Below are 13,778 nucleotides of genomic sequence, written 5' to 3' on the forward strand. Positions count from 1 at the left end.
GGAAGAAATAAGCCTTCTTGACCTTAAATCATCAATTCACCTTCAAGGGAATAGCACAGGTCAACACTTGGTTAGGTATGTAAGACAAAAGCCATAAAAGGGACACACAGGTGACATACAAGAGACCTGAGGTTGAGTACATAACTAGGAAGAAAACTGAGCCCTTAAGATAATTCTATAGAAGATTCTATACTGTGGAACATTTCCTTGAAGAAGGTCAACAAAATTATGGATCATTTGCAAACCTGCCCAAGATTAATCAACGCTAGAGAGCTAGACACAAATTACAGTAGCTGAAGTTCATGCAGCTATCAAATCCCTCAGATTTAAAAAAGTGCCAGGGCCATTGGGCTTACAGCTAATTTTTACAAAGTGTATGCCAATATACTGGCACCTTGCCTAGTCTCACTCTTCAACATGATAGCCAAAAAACAGGAAAGTAACACCTTCAATGGGGGAAGCTAAACATTTCACTGCTTTCAAAGCCATGTAACAATCCTAAAATGTGTACCTGATGTAGGCCTTTCACACGTTTGAATATTCTAACCTCAATATTAAGACACTAGCAATGAGGATAGAACCCCTCCTACCCAATCTTATACAGCCAGAGGAGTATGGATATATTAAAGGACAACAGACATAAAATAATATGTGTTGCATAGTCCAGCTGGCCAAAGGTTTACTAGGAAAGCTACACTGACAGACTTGATGTCACGGGACAAGGAGAAAGGCTTTGATGGGGTGGACTGAAGATTTCTCAAGCTATTGTTTGGATCTGCATACATTGCAATGATTCTGTCTGGTTATCATGAGCCTTCTTCAATGATAGGGGTAATGGTAGACTATTGTCTCGCTTTACTTTTTTGCAGAGGGGCATGATAGGGATACCCACTCTTCTCTCCATTCTCCATTCTGTTTGCGCTGAACATAGACACACTACTAACAAAGGATAAGTCAGTTCAGGAAATCTGCATATGCAGTTTGGAGGAGATATGCACAAAAAGTGCTATTCTGAGATGGTGTTCTGCTGACAATAGCAAACCCCAATGCCGCCTTCTCTAACCCATAAAAAATATGATGGGTGGCGGGTTTCAAAATCAATCAAATGAAATTTTCAGAACTCACCTTGACACTATCAGCTAGTGACATGGAAGAACTGAAAGGCCAGTTCCTATGCTGCTTGGCAAAATGCTTGATTAAATAACTGGGGATAAACTATCTAATCTCTACAAAGCCAACTAACTAACACTTGAGACATCATTGTACAATGATTTTCAAAGATGGGCACCACATTATTTTTCTTGCAAGTTTACAACTAACACCACAAAATTGAGTGTTCTAACAAAAGTATTGTACTTATTCCAGGCTCTACCCATCAACGTCCCAGATTTTTTATTTACATTCAAGTCCATGATTCTGCAATTTATATGGCAAGGTAAAAGAGCTCGTCTCACATATAGAACCTTATATAAACCTAAAGTAGAAGTAGGACTAGCACCCCCTTACTTTATACTGGATAATAAAACTAGGAGTCTTGAGGGAAACAGTCTCTTAGAAAGACAGATAAAAATGCAACATAAAAAGACATAACTATCACGCAAGGACAATATGGGGCTTGGTATGGGAACCGAAAACAGGTTGACCAAAAAACCCATACCTAAGCACATCCACAAACAATACTGTGAAATAATAGGACACCCTCACATTTCAACTTAGCCCTCACATCACACCCCATTCTATTAAAATCCTTCATATATACTAGAGTTGCATCCGGCACTATTCGACAAATGGTGAAGTGGAGGTTGCTTAATAATGTAAGACGTGTGAATAAGAAAATATCAGGTCCTTTCAGGTCCTTTCAAAGATGTAAGCAAGCCCTCCACCTAGAGGGAAAGGATAGATTACATATGGTCAGCTTAGACATTGGGTAATAAACCCAGCAATGAAAAAGCTGCAATATGAGAGCTCACCCCAATGAAGAAATTTATTAAGCTAGGAAAGGGTACAAAAGGGGTTAACAGAAAGACTATAAAACCCGTCTCCATCTTGAGCAGGACCGGACTCCATTTTCTCTATTTCTGCAGAATCAATAATGTCTGACTTTGATGCTGATGTCGTCTATCCTTATCTTTCCAAGAATCTTGTGAAAGTGTCAAGTCACGCAGACATTGACACAGATAAGACATCTGATGTGCAGACAATGACATTGATACAACATCTGGGACAAGTGTCTTATAATCTCTATCACAGTGTAGTCTGAATTGACATATGTTTACCTTATTTGTATATAAGAATGTGTCTATGGCTTGCATCTTGATGGACAAAGGTTATGTCAGACATTCACAAAGTTATATCAGAAATTCCCATCTTAGGTAAGATAAAGTAAAAGTGCTGTCACTTGCCCAGATGTCAGGAGACATCCTTCGCCCCATATTATCGTGCAACATACAACAAAAGACTATCTTGATGCCAAAGATGCTTCTGCATCGCGCTTTCTACTGAAAGCTGATATTGAGCCAAGTCTGGTAGGAGAGAAGCTGATGCGATATGTGTTTACCTTTTGCAGGGAACACAGCCTCCCCAACTTTGACAAATACAGTGCTTTGCTGTAAACAGGTATGCAGTGTGCTTATTCTCCTTAAGAAACTCTAGATGCAAGTTATAATACTCTATACTCTCCTAGTGTAGAGCATAGAAGTGGGGTTTAGGGTGTCAGGTTTATGAAAGACATTCTAACTATGGTAGAAATGTTTATTTTATTCTCTTTGCAACATTAATTTGTGATGTTATGATATTCTGTGTGGTTATTGTATAGGAGCTAAGCAACAGGTTGAGACTGTTGAAATAAAATGATTTTTAGTTAGTGTATTTTTCTTAGTCTTGTTCGTGCAGTTTGTGCATGTCATATTGAAGAGTATGTAATAGGTTTGATTCTAATAACCATTGTGTACCTAGATCCCTGATTAGGGATTGTTAGTAACTCAAAAGCCTGCATTCAATTATATATTGGGTGGGGTTCTGCGGCGCTACAATAACCTGTCTTCCACATTCAAGCATTGGTGCTGTGAACTAAGTTCACTCATGTCATATGTGGGTGTGAGAACAAATCTTGCAGAGCTAAACCAAAGTCTTAGTTTAGACAACAGGCACTAACCACACTATGCAACATATAAACAGATATGACATCTAAGACATCAAATGCCCAAAAGCCTCATTGGCATAGAGGGGGTCATTACAACCCTGGCGGACGGTGTTAAAGCTGTGGTAATACCGCAAACAGGCCGGCGGACAAAAAAAAGGAATTATGACAATGGCGGAAACTGCCAACATAGACAGCCACTTTAACAGTCTGACCGCCACGGCGGTACAGACAAGCAGCGCGACGGTCACCGCCAACAGACAGGCGGGAGACAATGTACCGCCCACAGTATCACAACCCGCCAATCCGCCACCTTTTCCGGGGCAGATTCACTGTGGATAAAAACACGGCGGAAACAGCTTTTGCAATGGGAAAACGCTCACCTTAACACACTCCACGAGGAAGGAGGCCACCATGGAGCCCGAACTACAAATACTCCCTGCGCTTGTCTTCCTGCTCTTCTACGAACATCAGCAACGTAGGCGCCTAAGACAGCGGTGAGTACTGCACCTACGACATAGGGGAAGGGGGAGGCAAAAGTCAGGGGGACACACACGCAACACCCCCACCCCAACCCTCACCCACTACAACACACACACCAATGCCATTCCGAACATCACAGTAACAACCCCCAACCCCCCCCCCCGGAAGAATGCAAAGACAAAAGGAAATGAGTTCAACCATTATAATGTATCAAAAATCAGTAAGCACATATATACATCAATATACACACATTCGAAATATATACATCATGATTAGTAGTACAGGTATGCACATTTCAACGTCCGTGGACCACTGGGCCCAAAATGCATGGGCGAGGCCCACACTAGATACCTGTCCTGGAACGGAGAGAACACTGCAGGGGCATCAGATAGAAATACAACAGGCACCTCGGGGGGAATGGAAGGGGGGGCACCTCAGCCGGATGACTGCACCACGCCAGATCCACGACGGGGCTCCATGCCCATTGATGTATCCTGGGGAGTGCAAAGCCACAGTCTCTCAAGTCTCTACAGTGGGTGGGTTGCCCACTGTACCATCCTGGGGAGTGCAAAGCCACAGTCTCTCAAGTCTCTACAGTGGGTGGGTTGCCCACTTTACCATCCTGGGGAGTGCAAAGCCACAGTCTCTCAAGTCTCTACAGTGGGTGGGTTGCCCACTGGACCATCCTGGGGAGTGCAAAGCCACAGTCTCTCAAGTCTCTACAGTGGGTGGGTTGCCCACTGTACCATCCTGGGGAGTGCAAAGCCACAGTCTCTCAAGTGGATGCAGGTCTCCACTGGTTCTGGAGGGGGACTGGTGCCCAAAGTGCATCAGGCTCCCAGTGACGGTCCCTGTTCTGTCACTGTCCCAGCTGCACATGGGCTGACGATGCTTGATCTGGCGGTCTATTCCCTGTTCAGCGGTGCTTTGCCCTGTTCAGCGGTCTTCACCATGGCGGTCTCTGACCTGTTCAGCTGTGCTTTGCCATGGCGGTCTTTGCCCTGTTCAGCGGTCTTCACCATGGCGGTCTCTGACCTGTTCAGCGGTGCTTTGCCATGGCCGTCTATTCCCTGTTCAGCCTGTGCTTTGCCCTGTTCAGCGGTCTTCACCATGGTGGTCTCTGACCTGTTCAGCGGTGCTTTGCCATGGCGGTCTTTGCCCTGTTCAGCGGTGCTTTGCCCTGTTCAGCGGTCTTCACCATGGCGGTCTCTGACCTGTTCAGCGGTGCTTTGCCCTGTTCAGCGGTGCTTGACTTTGCTGTCTGGGAGCTGTGCATTGGTGTGTGGCATGACGGTCCCTCATTGCCCAGCGGGGCTGTGGCTGCCAGGGCCCTCCAGGGCACTGACTCTGGCGGTGGTCTCCTGACCAGTGATGATACTGCTGCCCTCCAGGGCACTGACTCTGGCGGTGGTCTCCTGACCAGTGACGATACTGCTGCCCTCCAGGGCACTGACTCTGGCGGTGGTCTCCGGACCCGTGACAACAGTGCTGGCGGTTGCGTCCCGGCTGCCGGGGAGGATGGCGCCCTTCTCCGCCGTGCTGCTCCTACCAGACTTTGGAGACTTCTTCTGGCACTTCACCGCCTTTGGAGGAGTCACAGCTGACTGGGCACTCCCCCCGGGACCCTTGTGAGCAGTTTTTCCGCCAGGAGTCTTCACCCTCTCCCGTCGGCCACTTTCCAACTTAAGGTGCTTTACAGGGGGTGGACTGGCAGTGCTTTGGCTCCGTGTCACACTGGCTGCCCTGGTGGCCGGTGCACTCCACACACCTTTAACACACACCACTGGTACTGGACTTTTTTTGGCTGAGGTGCTAGTACGGGACCTATGAATTGGAGGGGTGGGGGTGGTGGCAAAGAGGTCAACGTTGCTGAGGAAGAATTTCTTATGAAGACTGGGATGAATAGCTGGAGGGGGTCTGGGAGTGGAGGAAGAGGAGGTGGTTGTAGGAGGTGTCACTTTAGTTGATTTGGGTGCAGGTGCAGGTACTGGAGGCTGTCGTGAGGTGGATGGATGTTGGGTGTGTGGATGCCCGCGTTTGAGTACTTTGGGAGGGGGTGTCACAGACACACTGGGAGTGGACACAGGGGACGTGTAAATGGTAGTGGGGGCGGTGAGTGCAGGTGAGCGGGGTGTGGTGCTGGGTGTTCTGGTGCGAGTCCTAGTGCGTGTAGATGTAGTGCATGCAGGTGAGAGTGTAGACGACACTGGGAGGGAGGAGGGAGACGACGACGAGGGGGACATAGTGGAGGCAGTGGATGTTGCTGTGTCTGTATGTGGGTGATGCTTGTTTGAGTGCCTGTGGGTTGTGTGGTGCTTATGTTTCCTGAGCTACTTTTGTGTGTTGAGGTGTATGCATGCTTGTCTGATGGTGTGCTTGGGATAGGCTGGGGTACAGGGGAGTGGGTCTGGGTGGAGGAAGTTGGAGGGGGGAGGCTAGACACAGGGACAATGGCTGCCATCAGTGCTGAGGCCAGAGATTGCAGGGTTCAATGAAGGGCAGCCTGACCAGAATGAATGCCCTCCAGGAATGCATTACTGTGTTGCAACTCCCTTTCTACACCCTGGATGGCATTCACAATGGTAGACTGCCCAACAGTGAGTGACCTGAGGAGGTCAATTGCCTCCTCACTGAGGGCAGCAGGGGTGACTGGGGCAGGGGCTGAGGTGCCTGGGGTGAAGGTGATGCCCACCCTCCTGGGTGAGCGGGCACAGGGCGAAGGATGAGGGGCTACTGGGAGGGCGGTGCTGGTAGGGGAGGTGGCGGCTGTACCTGTAGAAGTGGGGGGCACAGATGGTGCCGCCACCACAAGGGAGCTCCCATCGGCAGACAACTCTGTGTCACTGTTTGGTGATCCAGTGACCGACGTGAAGCTCCCCTCGCCCTCCGTCCCACTGGTATATTCAGATTCTGTGGTGTGGCCCTCCATGGCCATGTGGGATGCAGCTCCCTCGTGCTCCGGTGCCACTGTACCTCCGCCTGATGATGCTGATGCACACAAGAACAGGGAGACCACAAAAAGGGGGGGGGGGTGACAGAAGAAAGACAGGTTGAGTGCATGGCTTACCGCTACCGTTGGCGGATAATACAGACACAGCAGCCCACTGCACTACCCCGTGCTCTTGGCCTCTACAGATGCAATTCCTGGGATCTGGCCTACATGGCTATGGTGGTCATCTGCACACATGGATGCCACAGGGGCATGTATACCTGTACTTGGCACTCTACAGAGGTGGGGTGGAGTGCCACATGGCCTGCATTCTGGAGGGGCCTAGCCTACGTAAGTCGCCCTGGCGTAGGGAAACCCACATCCCTCCTCCCCCACCCAGACCCCTCCACTGCGCGCAAAGTCCGCAGAATGAGAGTGTACTCAACACCCTTGTGTCTGCTGTGATGCCCTCAAGTGCCCATCCAACTCCAGGTAGGCCACCGCCAGGATCAGGAACATCAGGGGGGTCATGGTGCGACGGGCACCCCTCCCACGTTGGGAGGCCATCCCCAGCTGAGCCTCCGCCGTCTTCTTGCTCCAGCGGCGAATGTCCTCCCATCTTTTCCGGCAGTGGGTGCCCCGTCTCTGGTGGACCCCCAGGGTCCGGACGTCCTTGGCGATGGCACGCCAAATGTCCTTCTTCTGGTGGGCGCTGACCTACATGACATGTGCAGGGGAAGAAGAGAAGTCATTACCAACAGCACCGTCGAAGTGAGTGGCCAACATCCCTACCCTTGCCATGTGGCACATGCATTCACAGTCCTTCATGTTCCCTGAACTCTGCCCCCTTCCTAATGACATCCAGCCCTCTCCACCCAGCATAGCCCATACAAAGTGCTCCCTGTGTACTTACCTGTTGGTCTGGAGGACAGTAGAGTAGCATGTACTGGGGGAGGACCCCGTCCACGAGCTTCTCCAACTCCTGAGCAGTGAAGGCAGGGGCCCTTTCCCCAGACGCAGCAGCCATTGTCTCTTCCAGACCGAGGTCACAGCAGCACTTGCAGTGTAGGTCCTCTCCTGTCGAAGATCAGGTATCGAGTGATTGAACAGATAGAAAATGGCGGTCACGTCCGCGGCGGTGACGTCCGCGGCGGTGCGTATCATCACCACCGGCGCACTTCATCATTGGCTCCTGGGACCCATAGGGTCCAATGTTAACCAATGCAGCATTGTGCCACGGTCTTCGACTGCCTACCGCGACGGTGTACAACGCCAGCGCAGTTACCTCACATCCCATTGTCCTAGTTTAGAGGTCAGGCAGCCGCCATTTCAGGGACCCACATGGCTTCATTTACTACTGCGTCACACATACCTAGGCCTACAGTCAACACACATACAGGAAGAGTTATGTATTTGGTGTCGTGTTCTGTGTAGCTGTGGGTAAATACCTGGGAATTTGTTGACTCTGTGGTCGCTGTTGTCCTTCTTAGGCACCGTCAGCTGGGACATTTGAGGAGATGGCGGAATCCTCCGGTGTACCGACCGCTGGTGGACCTGTTAACAATGGAGGAGCGACATTTAATCATCACCTACAGGTTTGACCGTGCCACAATCCAGGAACTGTGTACCCAGTTGGAGCCAGACCTGATCTCACCAATCTGCCATCACACAGGAATACCCCCTGAAGTGCAGGTGCTATCAGTGCTCCATTTCCTTGCAAGTGGATCGTTTCAAACAACAGTGGCCATGGCATCAGGGATGTCCCAGCCTATGTTTTCCAACGTGTTGTCCAGAGTGTTGTCTGCCCTGCTGAAACACGTAAGGAGCTACATCGTTTTCCCTCAGGTGGAGGATTTGGCTACAGTGAAAGGTGACTTCTATGCCCTTGGACATATCCCCAACATCACTGGTGCTATTGATGGCACCCATGTAGCTCTGGTTCCCCCCCACAGGAGTGAACAGGTGTACAGGAACCGGAAGAGTTATCATTCCATGAATGTACAGATGGTGTGTTTGGCAGACCAGCACATGTCCCAGGTAAATGCTATTTTCCCTGGATCAGTGCATGATGCCTACATCCTGTGGAATAGCAGCATCCCTTATGTGATGGGTCCGCTCCAGAGGCACTGGGTGTGGCTATTAGGGGACTCTGGTTACCCCAACCTGTCCTGGCTATTGACCCCAGTGAGGAATCCCAGGACCAGGGCAGAGGAACGCTACAATGAGGCCCATGGGCGGACTAGGAGGGTGACCGAACGCACCTTGGGCCTCCTGAAGGCCAGGTTCAGGTGCCTCCATATGACAGGTGGTTCCCTATTCTACTCACCAAGGAAGGTGTGCCAGATCATCATCGTCTGCTCGATGCTTCACAATTTTGCTTTGCGACGCCATGTGCCTTTTCTGCAGGAGGATGGTCCAGATGACGGTGTTGTGCCAGCTGTGGAGCCTGTGGACAGTGTTGAGGAGGATGCTGAGGAAGAAGACATAGACAACAGGGAGTCAGTCATACAGCAATATTTCCAGTGACACACAGGTGAGAACACTTTTTTTGACCATTACATTCACTTTCACACTTCTACCTGTATCCTGTCAGTCAATTGGTAGCAGTATTTGGTAACTGAGTTGTACCTTTCCATTACGGTTTCACAGGTGTGGTTACCAACGCGTGTCATCTGCTTGCATTCTTCATGGACTTGTGATGTGTGACATAGGTATGTTGGCATTACAATAGAAAACGCTTTTTGACACTGTCATTGCTAATACAAATTTTCTAAATCACAGACTGACTCCAGATTGTTTTGTGGTTCAAGGGTGTTTATTGAAGTGCTAATTATTGGAGGGGGTGGCAAAATGGTGATGGGTGATGGTGGAGGAATGTCCATGGCAGAGTCCAGTCTATTAGTCACACAGGTGCACTGCCCATATGGGCATAGGAAGTGGAGCTGGGGCAGTTCGAATAAGGACAGGGTTACTAAGTGGGACAGTGGGAGGACAATCAGGGTGGTCTTATTTCCTGGCGGGGGTCTTGCCATCTTGCTCTGTCCTGTTCCTGGGTCTCAGGGACCGCTTGCGGGGTGGTTGTCCGTCTGCAGGGAGTGGGGTGCTTGTGTGGTGGTCCTGTGGCGGGGCGTCCTGTCCACTAGCGCCGGCGTAGGTGGTGGGCAGTTCATCGTCCATGCTAGTGCCAGGGGCCCCTTGGAGTGCCACGGTGTCCCTCATGGTCTTTTGTATGTCCTTCAGCACCCCTACGGTGGTGCCCAAGGCGGAGCTGATGGTCCTGATCTCCTCCCTGAACCCCAAATACTCGTCCTCCTGCAGGCGCTGGGTCTCCTGAAACTTGACCAGGACCGTCGCCATCGTCTCCTGGGAGTGGTGTTATGCTCCCAGGATGGAGGATAGGGCCTCGTGGAGAGTAGGTTCCCTTGGCCTGTCCGCCCCCTGTCGCACAGCAGCCCTCCCAGTTCCCCTGTGTTCCTGTGCCTCCGTCCCCTGGACTGTGTGCCCACTACCACTGCCCCCAGGTCCCTGTTGTTGTTGGGGTGGTGTGTTATCCTGGGTTCCTTGTAGTGGTGGACACACAGCTGATTGACCTGTCCTGGGTACGGAGGTTTGGGCCCGCTGGGTGGGTGCTGTGCTGGTGTTACCAGAGGGTGGAAGGTCAGTGTTGGGCTGTGCCCTTGCAAGGGGAACCGACTGTCCCGAGGCCCACGATGGTCCGGGCTGGTCATCAGGATCCAGTAGGGCAGAGCTGCTATCGTCACTGTGGGCCTCTTCTGTGGGTGGAGTGGAGTTGTCTGGACCCTCCGGTGTGGTGACGGTCCTTCGTGAACCTGCAGGGGCATAAGAGCATGATTGTTGCATGTGTGTGTGTGATGGTGTGCAATGGGTGGGTGTGCGTGTACCCCAGTGCAAGCATTCCTGTGTGGGGGCTTGTGTGATGATGGTTAGGGGGTTAATATGGGTATGTGCAGTGGCCATGCTTTTGTGATGGGTGTCCATGCTTAGTTGTGTCATGCAGGGCTTGGTGTTGGGATGTGTGGTTTGTGTTATTAGTACATAAGTGAGGAGTTGTAGTGATAGGGGAGGGGGTGAGAGTGGGGGTGGGTGATAGCATGCAGGTAGGGTGGGGGATATGATAGTTAAGATTTGACTTACCAGTGTCCATTCCTCCACCGACTTCTCCGAGGCCCTCTGGATGCATGATGGTCAAGACTTGCTCCTACCATGTTGTTAGTTGTGGGGAAGGAGGTGGGGGTCCGCCGCCAGTCCGCTGAACCGCGATGTTGTGCCTGGAGGCCGTTGAGCGCACCTTCCCCCATAGGTCGTTCCACCTCTTCCTGATGTCCTCCCGATTTCTTGGGTGCTGTCCCACAGCATTGACCCTGTCCACTATTCTGCGCCATAGCTCCATCTTCCTGGCTATGGATGTGAGCCAAATAGCTGTGGCTCTACCCGGACAATTTCCTCCACCATGACCCGGAGCTCCTCCTCGGAAAAGCGGGGGTGTCTTTGGCGTGCCATGGGGTGGTGTGTGATGTGTGGGGCGGTGTGAGTGTTGATGTGTGTGGTGATGTGTAGTGGTGTGTGGTGTTTTGTGCGTGGATGTTGTGTGGGTGATGGTGTTGTGTGTCTCTGTATGGTGGGGTTGTCTTTGCTGTGCTGTCTCTCTGGCCTTCGTCTAAATTTCTGGTCATAAGGGTTTGTGGGTGATGTGGGTGTGTGTTTTATATTGTGTTGGGTGTGTGGGAGTGTTGTTTGTATGTGTCTCAGGTGTGTGTATTTGGAATTGTCCAATGTGGCGGTGTTTTGGATATGTGTGTGTATTTTGAGCACGGCGGTGTGTACCGCCAATGGAATACCGCGGTTGAAAGACCGCCGCGTGGATTCGTGGGTCGTAATAGCATGGGTGTGTTTCTGTTGGCGTGGAGGTGGAGGATTTGTTTTCGCCAGTTTACTACTGACCTGTGGTGTGGCGGACTTGTGTGGGTGTCTGAATTTCGGAGGATTCTGAGATGTGTGTCATAATACCTGTGGCGGGATTCCGCGGCGGTGTATTGGCGGTCTTCTGCACGGCGGTAAGCGCCTTTTACCGCCAATGTTGTAATGACCCCCTTAAATTCTATATCAGGGGCATTTTCAAAATTGTAATTTAAAATTGGACTCCACCATAAGTTAGGATTTCAAATTCCAGTTCCAGGGCCACTAAACATACACTGATTATCTCTTCCCATTTAGAAATTCCACTTATAAAATGTAATAAGATAACCCTAAAGTTATCCTATGGGAGAGATAAGCCTTACAGTAGGAAAAAAACAATTTAAGAGTTCTGCACTACCAGGACTTGTAAAATTTAAAAGTACATGTCCTACATTTTAAAAACAGTGCACCTGCCATCTGGGCTGATCAGGGCCTACCCTAGAGTTTGTTGATAAATGGAAGGTTGAAATGGCAATTTATTCTGCACACACCGGCTCTGCAATGGCAGGCCTGAGATATTTTTAAATGGCTATTTAAGCGGGTGGCACAACTAGTAGCATCTAATATACAGATCTTGGGTACATATAGTATCCCTTTACTAGGGACCTATAAGTACACTAAATATGCCCGTTGGGCATAAGCCAATATTACTTGTTTAGAGGAAAGAGCACATGCACTTTAACACTAGTTAGCAGTGGTAAAGTGCTCAGAATACTAAGGACAGCAAAAACGAGGACAGAAAAATGGAGGAAGAAGGCAAACAGTTGGGTGGAAGACCACCCTAATGCTGACAGGTCTAACCACTGTATACTATTATGGTTTTACATAACCACTGACAGTATTATGTTTATATATAGGGATTCACACCCAGGCAATACAAATAATTCATGTGAATCTATTATATATACCAGTGCTAGAGAATGGCAGTTACGATTGTTTTTGAGTAGTCTTCTTTAGCTCTCAGAGAACTAAAAACTCTCATAAGACTCATGTTCATTGAGTCTTCCTCCTTATGCCATTTCTCCTTCTGCTCTCCTTTCGTCAACTCTGCTATCTTCTTCCTTCTCTCATCTTCTTTGTGCACCTTTCCCAGACGTGTGTCGCACAGCTAACACACATCTGCTCGTATTCTGGTTGATGGTGTTGTTGCAGCCTGTGGCACTGCGTTGATGCTGGCTCGCACTGTGCAGTGTGTTGCCCTTCGCTCGTTCCAAATGGCCGCAAGTACAAAGTCATTCTCAGCTTTAGCTTAAACCCAGGCGGTCCACGTAGGAGTGGAGTGTTTCATTCATGGAGGCACCTATTAGTCTGTTCTGAACAGCAACAGACCACGTAAGGTACTTTGTCAGCTGTGAAGGACGTGGCTGTGGCTATTTAAGAAGAGGTGTGACTAATAGGCGTTTCACCAGCTCCAGCATCTGCCTTCCTAGTATGATGACCTGAGCGGACTGTGAGTTAAAGATTTTTCTTCAGTTTGACAGTGCTTATGGGACAGATGACCAGCAGTGAGCCTGCCATTTCAATTTCGTTGATGGTGACATTTACTATTGCTTTGTCACTGAGCAAAAATAATTTAGCGCCTCTCACGGATTAGGTGCTTCGAAAGATAACACCGGCACCCTATGTATGTCTCTGCCTGAATATTGTGGCTGTACTTGTGTTGGTATCTGTCACAAAACACAAGATGGTTTATCTCAATGGCCATTTAAATAGAGTTGATCGTACTTTTAAACTGCCACGTTGTATTATTTGCTTAGTCTGCTAGGTTCCTTGTATAGTATGTATACAATATTTACTTTTCTTAAAATTAGCTTTCATAAAAACGCGCTGTGGTTGGTGTCAGGTGTTACACACTGCTTGGCTACTCTCATCTCTTGTTTTCCTCTTCACTGGGAGCCCATCTCAGCCCTATAAACTCATAACTGTGCCATTTGCTTGTCTGCTGTTTCTATTATCTGGTTTTAAATGATTGAAGTAAAGCAGAAGTGCCAAATGGAATAAGGCCCAATAACCAAACCTTGGCAACTCAAGCTGCCAATTGCTTAGAGCAGATTTCCTGATTTGCGGCAGGTGCCCTATTTCCAGTACTAACCTGGAATGCCCAAAGGTCATGTCAATCAGATGTTCGGGAATGCTAAGCTTCAGAAAGTCTACTAATACATAGCAAATTGAAAAACGATGCTTTAAAGAACATTATAGCTAGAAATTAGTACCAGTACCTTAAGTGTATTAGAGAGATATATTCAGAAT

The sequence above is a fragment of the Pleurodeles waltl genome, chromosome 4_1 (genome assembly GCF_031143425.1).
Source record: "Pleurodeles waltl isolate 20211129_DDA chromosome 4_1, aPleWal1.hap1.20221129, whole genome shotgun sequence".
Classification (NCBI taxonomy): Eukaryota; Metazoa; Chordata; class Amphibia; order Caudata; family Salamandridae; genus Pleurodeles; species Pleurodeles waltl.